This window comes from Euphorbia lathyris, chromosome 1, assembly GCF_963576675.1.
Source record: "Euphorbia lathyris chromosome 1, ddEupLath1.1, whole genome shotgun sequence".
Classification (NCBI taxonomy): domain Eukaryota; kingdom Viridiplantae; phylum Streptophyta; class Magnoliopsida; order Malpighiales; family Euphorbiaceae; genus Euphorbia; species Euphorbia lathyris.
Window position 1 is genome coordinate 19933553 of NC_088910.1, and position 13685 is coordinate 19947237.

At 33.6% G+C, this 13685-nt stretch overlaps 1 non-coding gene across 1 annotated transcript; it reads left to right on the forward strand.

The window, feature by feature from the left end:
* Positions 1-5473: 5473 nt before the first annotated feature.
* LOC136216032 (small nucleolar RNA R71) lies at positions 5474-5580 on the forward strand. Its single transcript, XR_010683028.1, has one exon. It is a non-coding gene; the product is annotated as a small nucleolar RNA R71 (small nucleolar RNA).
* The last annotated feature ends 8105 nt before the right edge of the window (positions 5581-13685 follow it).

The window sequence follows — 13685 nt, forward strand, 5'->3', positions numbered from 1 at the left end:
CAGCGCACCATAACGTTGTGATAAGTCGGGATGCTTATTGCTAGAAGCAGCAATTTTCTTAGGGGATTTATGTTTGGTAGTCATGGTTTTGTGAGGAATAAAGAAGAAAAATGTTTCTGTTACTTTTCTGTTAATGGAGTGTTTGAGAAAATCAGAATTTTGTTCTGACAGAGAGGAAAAGAAAAGGTTGTAACAAAAATCTGGACCTCTAAGATGTATTTATAGGAATCATAGGACGAAAAGAGGTGTTGTTTTGATGCGAAAAGGCATAAATTCATACCTTAAAACGTTGAAGAAACTCAATTTTTCGAGTTTGAAAGGCTATGTCTGCAGGTTGAAGAAGGAACAGGTCTGATGGTGCAGAAGACACCCGTGTCGCGACGGAGAATCCCAATTCTCGGTCGCGACACGCTGATTTCCTTACGGAAATCAGGCATCGAAACCCTATATTTCTGATTCTCGGCCGAGAATATAAATTCTCGGTAAGTTCAGAAAATCTCTTACCTGTTTGGACAATTCTGAAAATGTAAATTCTCAACTGAGAATTCCAAATTCTCGGCTGAGAATCACTGAATCTCTTCTAATTCGAACTATTGACCTAAAATTAAAATAAAAACATGACTTAAACATATATTCTTGCATCTAAATCTTAATATAAAGTCATCTAATAACTAAAAATCATAAAATTAACATGTGTAAAAATATAAACTAAATAAATAAATAAAAAACGAAAAAAAATTTAATTAACAAAAACTAAAACCAAACAAAACAAAGAAAAAGTATATGAAATTTAAACGAATTAATCTTCAGGAAATTGTGTATGAATGCAGTCTCCTTAATTGGAATATTTTCGTAATAAATTTTGCATCTATTACCATTAACTTTGAAACGAACTCCGTTAGGTCCTTCAAGTTCTAAAGATCCATAGTCAAATGTTTTAACGACTAAATATGGTCCTGTCCATCTGGACTTAAGTTTGCCTGGAAACAAACGGAGCCGTGAATTAAATAATAGCACCTTATCCCTAATGTTAAAGCTTTTGACTTTAATCTTGGCGTCGTGCCATTTTTTCACTTTCTCTTTATATATTTTTGCATTTTCGTAAGATAGATGACGTAGTTCATCCAACTCATTTAAGTTGAGCAAACGTTTCTTACCTGCTTGTTGTAAATCAAAGTTAAGTTTTCTAATAGCCCAATAAGCTTTATGCTCTAATTCGACTGGTAAATGACATGCTTTCCCATACACTAATCGGTATGGCGTCATTCCTATTGGTGTTTTGAATGCAGTACGGCATGCCCATAACACATTGTTGAGTTTACAAGACCAATCTTTTCTTGAAGACGAAACTGTTTTCTCTAGAATCCATTTGAGTTCTCTATTTGATATCTCTGCCTGACCATTCGATTGAGGATGGTATGGCGTTGACATGCGGTGGTGTACTCCATATTTTTTCATAAGTATATCAAAACTTCGGTTTATGAAATGGGTACCACCATCACTTACAATGACTCTAGGGCAACCAAATCTACAAAATATATCTTCAAGAAACCTAACAACAACCTTAGAATCGTTCGTCGGGGTTGCAATTGCTTCAACCCACTTTGAAACATAATCTACGGCTACTAATATGTAAGTTTTACCAAACGAAGGGGGAAAAGGTCCCATGAAATCTATTCCCCACATGTCGAAGACTTCAACTTCTAGTATGTTTGTGAGAGGCATCTCATCTTTCCTTCCTAAATTCCCTGTTCTTTGACATTTGTCACAACAAATAATAAATGAACGGACGTCTTTGAACAACGTCGGCCAAAAGAATCCACATTCTAATATCTTGGCTAATGTTTTACTAACGCCGTTATGCCCTCCATAAGAACTAGAATGGCATTCTGACATTATAGACCCGTATTCATTTTCACTAACGCATCTCCTAATCATTCTGTCAACACAAGTTCTGAACAAGAAAGGATCTTCCCAAAAATACTGTTTAATGTCAAAAAAAAATTTCTTCTTTTGTTGGAAATTTAATCCTTCCGGAACAATGTTGGCTACGAGATAATTTGCGATATCCGCATACCATGGTGACATGACATTTTTTATTTGATAGAGATATTCATCAGGGAAATCATCTCATATACCGATAGTCTCACCTATAGGACCGTTTTCATCTTCGAGTCTTGATAGATGATCGGCGACAAGGTTTTCTACTCCCTTTTTGTCTTTAATTTCTATATCAAATTCTTGTAACAACAAAACCCATCTAATTAGACGTGGTTTTGCATCTTTTTTAGCAAATAAATACCTTAAAGCTGCGTGATCGGTATAAATAATAACTTTAGAACCTAATAGGTATGACCTAAACTTATCACATGCAAAAACTACCACTAGCATTTCTTTTTCGGTTGTGGTGTAATTTAATTGTGCACCTGACAGTGTGTGACTTGCATAATAAATAACATGAAGTTTCTTATCCTTCCTTTGACCTAAAACACATCCGACGGCTAAGTCACTTGCATCACACATGATTTCAAAAGGTAGATCCCAATCGGGTTTAGCAATAATGGGTGCACTGACTAAAGCTGTTTTCAATGTTTCGAAGGCCTTGACACAATCTTCATTGAAATCAAAGGTTGAGTCTTTCATGAGTAAATTAGTAAGTGGTTTGGAAATTACAGAGAAGTTTTTAATAAATCGTCTGTAAAAACCTGCATGTCCTAAAAATGACCGTACTCCCTTAACAGTAGTTGGAGGGGGTAATTTTTCTATCACTGAGGTTTTTGCTCTATCCACTTCTAAACCTTTTTCAGAAATTTTATGACCTAAAACAATTCCCTCGTCAACCATGAAATGACATTTTTCCTAGTTTAATACTAAATTCGTTTCTTCACATCTACACAAAACTTTATCTAAGTTTTGTAAACATGCATCGAAAGAATCTCCATAAACGGAAAAATCATCCATAAAAACTTCCATGATATCTTCAATGAAATCGTTAAAAATTGCAGTCATACAACGTTGAAATGTTGCTGGTGCATTACATAGACCAAAAGGCATTCTCCTATATGCAAATGTTCCATAAGGACATGTGAAGGTTGTTTTATCTTGGTCATCTGGGTAAATATAATTTGAAAGAATCCGGAGTAACCATCTAGAAAACAATAGAAAGCATGACCAGTTATCCTTTCGATCATTTGATCAATGAAAGGTAGAGGAAAATGGTCTTTCCTAGTTGCTTTGTTTAGGTTCCTATAGTCTATAGAAACCCTCCAACCGGTTGTGGTTCGTGTAGGTATTAATTCACCTTCGTCATTCCTTACAACAGTTATGCCTCCTTTTTTAGGTACACAATGGATTGGACTAACCCATTCACTATCCGAAATAGGATAAATGATTCCATTGTCTAAAAGTTCAGTAATCTCATTTTTTACTACTTCTTTCATATTCGGATTTAAGCGTCTTTGACTATCCGCTTTAGGTGGCTTATCTTCTTCTAAGTGAATTCTGTGCATTACAATACTAGGATTAATTCCTTTTAAGTCTGAAATTTGCCATCCCATACTTCCTATTCTATTTCTAACAACTTCTTTCAATTTTTCTTCTTGAACATGTGTTAATTTGTTAGAGATTATTATAGGTAGAGAATCGCCTTCGCCTAAGAAAGCGTACCTCAAATGGTTTGGTAATTCTTTAAGTTCTAATTTAGGGGCTATTACAATTGAAGGAGGAACTGGTCCATCTTCTCGAATCAAAGGTTCAGGGTCCTTATCTTCTAATTCTTCATTCATTATAGGTTCTATTACTTCTTCTTTTTGAATAATGTCATTAACACATTTTTCAACTAAATCAAGTTTCATACAAGCAAAATCCTCCATAGGATATTTCATTGCTTTGTTCATATCAAACTCGATCTTATCTTCTCCTATCCTTAAAACCACTTTCCCTTCCGACACATCAACTAGAGCACGTCCCGTGTTCATAAACGGTCTACCAAAAATTAGTGGACAATTAACATCATATGCAAAATCTAATATAACGAAATCGGTAGGAAAAATAAATTTGTCGACTTTAACTAAAACATGGAAAAATAAATTTGTCGACTTTAACTAAAACATCTTCAATTATACCATATGGTCTTTTAGTGGTTTGATCCGCTAATTGCAAAACCATATTGGTACGTTTGATATCATCTTCTAAACCTAACTTATTAAAAATAGACAATGGCATTAAGTTTATACTTGCTCCTAAATCACAAAGACAACTTGGGAATTCAATATCTCCCAACTTACACGGAATAGTAAAACATCCGGGATCTTTGAGTTTTGTAGGCAAATTACTCGACACTATCGAACTACGGTCTTTAGTTAGTGAAATGGATGATACTCCTTCCCAACTGATTTTCTTTGAAATTAAATCTTTTAAGAACTTACCATAATTGGGAATTTGCGTAATCGCATCCATAAATGTCAAATTAATGTGCAAATTTTTAAGTTTGTCTAAAAATGTTAATAATTGTTTGTCATAGTCCTTATTTCGGACTTTGTGTGGAAAATGTGGTTTGGGTACAAAAGTTTTTGTACTTGAGTTTATTGGTGAATTTTTAGTGTTGGATATATCTTCGTTGGATTTTGGTAAATTAGTTCCCGGTAAAGTTGAATCCCCGGGCATTTCCGGACCTAAGTAGTTTTTTCCGGAACGAAGAGTGATAGCCTTAACATGCTCTTTCGGATTTTCCTCCGTATGGCTGGGAAGACTTTCCTCTTTGCGGGATGGAATTGATTTAGCAAGTTGTCCAATTTGAACCTCCAAATTATGGATGCTAGATGAATGATTTTTAATAAGCTGATCGAATTTATTCTCGATCCGTTTAAAACCATCGTCGTGATTACTTATTTTTACACTCATAGCATCAATAAATTTGTCGATCTTAGAAGATAAAGTGTTAATCGTATCTCTTGATTGATTTTGATAATTATTGATACGATTTTGATTAGCATTCGCATTATTATTATTATCTCTCCAGTTAAAGTTATGATGATTTCTCCATCCAGGATTATAAGTATTGGAATAAGGGTTGTTAGTTTGGTTTTGCCCTTGGACAAAATTTACCTGTTCAATCTCGCTCATACCTTCATATTCCACGTCCGTTTGGATTGTATTACCATTAGGATCGCACGGTGCCATAAACCTATCAATTTTGTGCGATAAGGCAGAAAATTGGGCTTGTAACATCGCAACTGGATCAAGATTCACTACACCTTTAACCGATGATGTGTTTGAGGATGATGGTTTCGCCACTGGTCTATGTCCATGATCTGCGAGCCACATACTGCTGTTAAGTGCCATTTCCTCCAAAAGTTCTCTTGCTTGGGCAGATGTCTTCTTCATAAATAACCCTCCCGACATAGCATCTAATGAACCTCTAGTTGTAGGATTTAATCCATTATAAAATGTTTGCATTAAAAGTGCATCGGGCAATTGGTGGTGTGGGCATAAACGTTGAAGTTCTTTAAATCGTTCCCAAGCCTCATAAAGGGTTTCATTGTCATTTTGAGAAAAAGATGTTAACTTTTTTATGACTCTTGCGGTTTTTGCTAATGGAAAATATTTTGATAAAAATGCTTGGGCAAGTTGGTCCCAAGTTTCAAAAGTTGCGGCTGGCATAGAAGTTAACCATTCTTTGAATCTATCCTTCAAAGTGAAAGGGAAGAGGCGAAGTTTGATTGCTTCGGCAGTCACATCTGTTATTTTAAAAGTGTCACAAATTTCTAAGAAATTTGTCAAATGGGTGTTAGGATTTTCGTTAGGCAACCCGTGAAATGTCACATTATTTTGCAACATATTAAGCAATGCTGGCTTAATTTCAAATTGGTTTGCAACAATTCTAGGTCTAACTATACTATTGGTTAGGGCTGGGCACAGTTCGGTCCAAGTCGGGGATTCATGAATCTCCAGTATTGGATTGAAATTCGGAGATTAATAAAATGAAATCTCCAGAATTGGATTGAAAGAATAAATCTCCAGAATTGAATTGCCCCAAAATTTCAGTCCAGTCCAGTTCGGGCATTCGGAGATTCGGTTCCGGTCCAATCCAATATAATTTTTCGGTGATTCGGATAAATATCTAATAGTTTAAGTCCTAAAAAATAAATTAAAAATTTAATTTACAAAATAATAAAATATAAAATTTTATTATCTTACATAACTTGAAATAAATGATATTTTTTTAGGAAGTAAACAACATTCATTAAAAGTTACAGTAGACAACAAGGCTAAAAAAACCCACAAAATCAAAGTATTAAAAGTGACGGTAGACAACAAGGCTAAAAAAACCCACAAAATCAAAGTTACAAAATAACAAATCCATAAAAACAAACAACCTTTAATTCAAAAAAGACAACACTTCATTAGCAAAATCTCTCTAATCATCATCCCAATTTGTAATTGAATCTTCTTAACACAACAAATTCCTTGTTTTCCAAAGCAAATGCAGTAAAAGCCAAACATCAACCTAAACATATAAAATTTACCATATTAGTGAATCAAGAAATGTTAAATTAATTAGCTTTCACTTCAATAAAATTAATCAATACACTAGCAAAAAGTAAAAAGAAAAAAATATGCTTACCAAAGTGCATTTGATTCGGTTAAAAAAACCTTAGATATCCAATTGAAATATGGATAAAAGAGATGATGCAATTTCAGGATCAGAACTAATTTCTACAAATTAAATAACTTTTATATAGTTAGTATTCATAAACATTTAATTAAAATAAAACTATGAAATATAATTGCTAAGTAAATATTACCTTCTTCAATAGCTTCAAGATCTTCAACTTCTTCTTCATGCTTGAAAGCTTGAGTTGAAGTTTTCAACCAATCTTGACAACAAATCAAAACCGCAGCTGTAGCAGGAGTTAAAAAACTCCTAAATTGATCCAAACTTTTACCACTTGTGCTAAACGTAGATTCAGAAGCCACAGTTGAGCATTGAATTGCAAAAACATCTTTTACAACTTTAGATAAAGCAGGATATCGCATAACATTAACCTTCCACCACAATAGATATGATAAAATAGAAGCATAAGACGACAAGATTCACTTAAAGAATCATATACAGAATAAACACAAAATTAATTCGGCAAACACAAAATTACAATGCGATTCAAGGTCAATCATGATTCACCAAACAATTAACATGATTTGAGACCATAATATGCAAATTTTTCCCAAGAGAATAAACAAGCGTTCCAAATTAAGACAGTTCATACTGCGAAATGGACTAAAAAAAGTAAATAACACGAAACATGTTCAATTGTTCATATGAATTTCCACTATAAATTATTGGAGATTTGTGAAGAAATAGTCCGAAGCGTGATTCTGTATTCACGAGCCAAACATTCTTCAAGTGACTGATATCTCCCTTCTCTTATATGCATAATTTCACGAAGATTTCCTCCATTTTTTGTAGCTTTACAGGTCCCTTATATTGATGTTTATATTAAAAAGTGTAGGTAATGTTTGAAGTTTATTGCTTAGCTATAAGACCCCATAATACCCGATTGAACAAGAGGTGATGAGATGGGAAAGGTGGGAGTGACTGTCTAGAAAATTTTCCATGGCTGAAAAACCAGGTGAAGAAAATTTTCCTAATTAATTTTCCATGAGAGGAAGCTTCTGTGAATTAATTAAGAACTATATCTAATACCCTAACATATAAAACTTCAAATATAACACAGAACATATAAAACTTCAAATCTACACAATGTACGCAACATAGAGTTTAGAAATTGAAATATAAAAGTTCAGAGTTTAGAAAACTTACCAGAGTTTAGATCGGTAAAAGGTGGAGGTGGCGGTGTGCAAGGTGGAGGTGGCGGCGTGCGAGGTGGTAGCAGCGGTGGTAGCGGCGATGGAGTGCAATGGAGGAGATAGAACCGTAGAAAAAAATCGAAGCAGAGAGAATGGGGTAAAGAAGCACGAGATTCTATTTTATAAAATGTTTAAAAATTTTAATATTTAAAACTTCTAATATTTGTTACTTAATTAAATGGTTAATAAGAAGTAGAATTGGTTTAGATGGTTAAGATGATTAACAATGTTCCATTTGGTTAGGTGCTCCATTCTCCATGTCTACATTTTAGGTAAATATTTTTTATTTCATTTTATAAATGGGAATTAATCGGGATAATTTTTATGACTATATAATATTATTGTAATTAGTTTACCAAACCTTACAAAATATATAACTATATATTATATAATATTTATCTTTATATAAAGTTAATGTATGAAATATAAATTTATTATTGCTAAACTTTCGGTTATTTCAGTTCGGTCCAATCCAATCCGGTTATTGGTCCGGTCCTGGATAAATTTCGGTCCAGTTCGGTCCAGTTCTTTGACGAAAAGTCAACGGTCCAATCCAGTTCGGTTCTTCAAAAAAAGTAAACGGTCCGGTCCAATTCCGGAGTTTTTTCCTCGGATATTCGGTCCGGTCCAGTATCTCCGGGATCCGCGCCCAGCCCTACTATTGGTTACACCGGCAACTCCTGGCCTAGCGTAATCCATAAGTGTTGGTGGATTTGCCATTTTTTCTGGCTCGATATTTGTTTTTACGGGAGTTTTGTTTTTGTTTTTGTTTTTCTTGTTTTTCTTTATGGTTTTTTCAATCTCTGGTTCTAAAGGGTTTGGTGCAATGCCTGAACTTCGAGAACTGCGCATGAACCTGAAATCTTGCACGAACCGAAACTACCTTCAAAACAGAATTTGAAAAATAAATATGTTAAAAATTAAAAATAATTAAATTATAAAAGTTTGAATAAGTATATGTAAACCTAGATTCGAAATAAAACGCGAAAAATCTAAATTTTTGTTAAAAATTTTGGCGATCCCCGGCAACGGCGCCAAAAACTTGTTGAGCGATTTCCGCAAGTGCACGGTATACGCTTGTAGCAATAAAAGATATCGAACCCACAGGGAACGCTTTTTAACGAAAACTTATTTTGAATCGGTTAGATTTACTTTTAAGGTTTATAATGTGTAAAATCGTTTAATTGGATTTGGCTTTGAAATTGCTAGAACAAGAATTAGATTAGAATATAACGAATGTTAGAAACCTCTTCTGATTTAAGGGTGAATTTGCAAAACAGAAATGTTTAGTTCTTTAGAAAAGTAAACAAATGTATTCGTTTGCATTAAGCAAAGAAAACAACTTTAAACTTTGTATAAATTATGAAAATGAAATAACATAAATTCCTCTAATTAAAAGGCTTTGAACGCAACAATCCCCTATCGGGTTCGATTGCTTCCTTAACCAAATTAATACTCTTCCGAGATATTAACTCGTCTAAGTGTTCAACAAAGTTTCCTTGTAAAGATTTTGAATTCAACTACGTTTTAATGAAAACACCAGAACTCACTTCGAATCATTTACCAAAGTGCTACATAAAAATCTATCGAATAGAATGAACTTTATTAGATGAAATGTGAATTTGATACAACTTTACAGAGAACAAGAAGCATGGAAACTTTCGACGACTTGCAAGTGAACGGGTTGTCAATCCTTTCCTTGGGTTTCGTTAGAGTTTGTCAGGCTCAGGGGTGGATCCTCTACTAAATCTTCTCGTTGAATCATCGGAATAGCGATTGGTCTATCGACTACCAAAATGTAAACTAATATGAACAAATCTAAATGCTACTGTGTTTGTAATTATTTGATAAACAATGTGTGTACATCATATTGCTCTTTACAGAATTGAACTTCTAACTCTGAATCGCTTGACTCAGAATTTCTGCATTAATTCTATACTAATCTTTTCTTCAATTTCCTATATATCCAACTCTGAAATCAACTCTTTATTTATAGATGTTGAAGAGTCGGGTTTAAGGGACGTGTCTGCTATGAAGAGGCGATCTTATCTAATCGAACGAACGCGTTTCTTTATGAACGAACGTGTACGTATATCCTTTCTAGAATTTCTGCTCTTACCGAGAATGTAAATTCTCGGCCGAGAATGGGGTAGCAAATATTTAGCCTTCGAAATGGTAAGGAGGAGAAGCTGGTGACGCGTGTCGCGACCGAGAATGGAGGATTCTCGGTCGCGACACGGAGTAATTTCCTCTGTCTTGACTTCGTCCTTGTCCTCGTTTCGGTGCGTTTGATTTTCGTCGTCTTTGACTCCTTTTGTAGGGTTTTTCTTCTGTTGTAAGCTCTTTTCGTTCCTATTTGGATTTTACCAAATATTTAGGTACCTTGCAAGAAAGAAACATATTTGGAAGTAAAAGTACGCTAAACAGATATAAATAGTACGAATTCGTAGCAAAACTGATGTAAATATTAATGATATTTTAGGTATATTTTGGGCTTAACAGTAACTCACTTCTATCATTTTGTAATGAAAGCACCTGAGGGTTTGGATCGTTAATTCAGAGAGAGAGATTGAAGCCGTTATGGAAGGAAGATAGGAAATAGGGAAATTGTAGTGAAGTTATTGATAGTTGTAACATAGACGGGAGATATAAGGAAAGGTATTTGAGTTGGAATAGGAGTTAGTCAAATTTATATTTAAAATTCTCATTCATCAATTCACATCTCATCCTAACACTAACAAGAGACAAAAAAAAAATCGAAAATCGAAAATAAATCTAAATAATTAAGAAAATTACACATCAGCATGTGTTAATTATCGTGCCACATCAGTTAAGAAAAACTCTAAAATTCTGACAAGTGTTAGTTTTGTTCCTCATTTTATATATATAATAGATTACGCTTATGAATCCAACACCATGAGTTTCCGTTCTCTCAAATTCCTTCCGCATCCACTCCATTATCCATAATCGTTCGCTAGCATCCACAACCCTTGACTATTTAGCCACCATCATCATCGTCTATCATTCATCGTGCATCCACCATTGTCCATCGTTCTCGTCGTCCTTTCTGCAACCACATACGTCGATCATTCTCTATTGGTAATTTTCTTTACTGTTTATTTTTAGAACATCTTTTGACTTTATTTTCTTTACTGGTGATTGCATATCCTTTGTCTGTTTATGCATATTTGTTTTTGTGTGTGTTTTTTCTTGCTTTATTTTTCTTATAATGTTGTTGTGTGTTTGTGAAGTGATTGGTTGATGCTTGTTCTATTATTAATGTAACTTCATTGTTAATTTTTTCAGATTGCTTGTTTAATGAATAGATAGTGTTACTTATTCCTAAATTCATAATTATTGTTTATAAATTTGTAGGTTTATGTTGTATCATGTCTTTATTTGCAAGTGTGAATATAAGAGATTTAGAAAGTTCTAAAAACAAGGAAGTTTTCCAAAGTGTTCAGATAAACAAACTCCCAAAATAGACCAATGTTTTGAGAAGCAAAAGCAAATTATCGTTGAGAGAAATGGTGATGGGAAAGTTCAATATGAAAATCAGAGTTTTGATTAAAATATTGAACAAATCAATTAGCTATTGCCATAATTAGATATGAGTACCCTTTGTCAATTGTTGAGTATATCGAATTAAAGAGTTTTATTACCTCTCTCCAACCTTATTTCAAGAATATTCAATAACTTCAAAATTTATGTTTTAATTTTAATTGATTATTGAAAGTTAAACAACTACTTAACTATTGTTTTTGTTTTTATTTAAAGATTCTTCTAAGAAAAATACAAGTAAAATCAAAGAAAAATATTTGGGAAAGTGTTGATTGATAATTGATTAGTTCAATAATTTCATTTTAGGTATGTATTTTTCTTTATTCAATATATTTTTCTTTTAAATTATATAATATATAACTTATTAATTTTTGTATTCATTCTCTTGAATGTCGATAAAGGTGACACCAAATGGAGGAAAAATGAAGATTATCAAAATGAACTATTTAGTTTTAGTTTATTGTAATTTGTTAATAATTTGAGAGATTTAGAATTTTTGAATTTGGGATATTTATTCAATTTTTAGATGGATGATTTTTTAAATTTATGCTTTATTTAATTTATATATATATATTTTTTCATGTATTGATTTTAACAAATAAGGATGCAAAAAGTATATTCATTAGGGTAATGAGACGGGTATGAGTAATTGAAAAATAAACGTGTAAGGGTTTGGATTGAGACTACATGCGGGTACCCTACATGTTGTCATCCATATTTGTGGCTGAAACGAGAATAATTTCTAGGATAGGAACACGCTGAGTTAGAGGTACGAGCTCTAGTAGCACGTGATTCAATTGGTTCATTAGAATTGTCATGTCGAGAATCACCCTTATTAACCTTCATCGTGTTATTCCTTAGGGTCTATTTCCGTTTCGGAGACCATCATCCAACGCTCGTGCTCCTTATGTTCTTAGTTCATTATCGAGCCATCAACACTCACTCCTGACTTAGCTGCCTTCAAAGCTTGCTTAGCAATATTCATACCATTCTTAGAGGGTTCACAAGCGGTGTGGAGGTCCTCGTAATCAACTCGATAACTCTCATCATTCAGCTTAAATTGTGCGTGAATTATTTAATTTCGACATAAACACATGTAGATCGTTACACGTAAAAGTATTATTCATTTCCTAAATAAAAAATTTCAAATTGAAAATGAAACCTTTCTAAATCTTTAACAATAATCAATACATGACTTCACATAATATATATTTATTAAGTAGCAACCCACCGGATATTAATTCTTCTTCACCAAAATCAATGGGTATTACTCTGTGAAGCACATACTCTTCCTCGGGGTTGTCGTGGCAGTGTCCGACTCACCGGACACGGGGACTCACCGGGGACACAGATGGACACGTGCCCAACACGGTAAAATTATATCCTCAGCTTTTTTTTACGAGATGGGACACGACGGGGACACGTCAGCGACACGTCAGCGACACAACTATATGCAAAAATTAGAAAATTTTAGGGCTTTTTCTTAATTTTTATAAAAATAGATTGGTTAATTAGAATTTTTTTTTATAAAAATCTAATTTATACCGATCATTTCTCCTTCAACAACAATCACGTCTTCTCCCCTTATCTTCTGTGTAACAGTCGTGTCTTCTCCCTTAACTTATGTGTAACACACACGTCTTTTCCCCTTATATATTTCTTCTCAAATCTGTGCTCTGAATCTGGGTTTTCTTGCTCTGAAGTCTTCGACCATCATCTCTACGATTCTCTTACTGCCTTTCTCTGCATTTTTTTTCTATGTGAAGTCATCTCTCCTTTCATCTACCATGTAACTTGTAAGTATTTTTTGATCAATTGTAAATTAAAATTAGACATAGATTCTGAAGTAGGTATTTTATGTTATTATAGATGTTTTTTATGGATTAGAGAATGACTTATTTGTGATTTAGCAAGTTTTTTTATATATATTTTTATATCTAATATATATTGTAAGTCGTTGTTTTCTATCACTTGCTGATGATGCTGAGTCAACAAGTCAGCATTGTAAGTCGTTGTTGTTTTCTATTACAAGAATGATGCTGGGTAATCAAGTCAGCATAATTGTAAGTCAACCCGTCAGCAAGAGTAAAATCAAGAAGTCGGAATGCTGAGTTATCAAGTCAGCATGGCTGTAATCAGCATGGTACTGAGGTGATAATACAGGTCAACATGGTCTTGCTGTGTTACCACTGGTCAGTAGGTCTTGCTGAGTTTGTACATTTTTTGAGTAAGGATATTTTGGGTATTTTCACAAC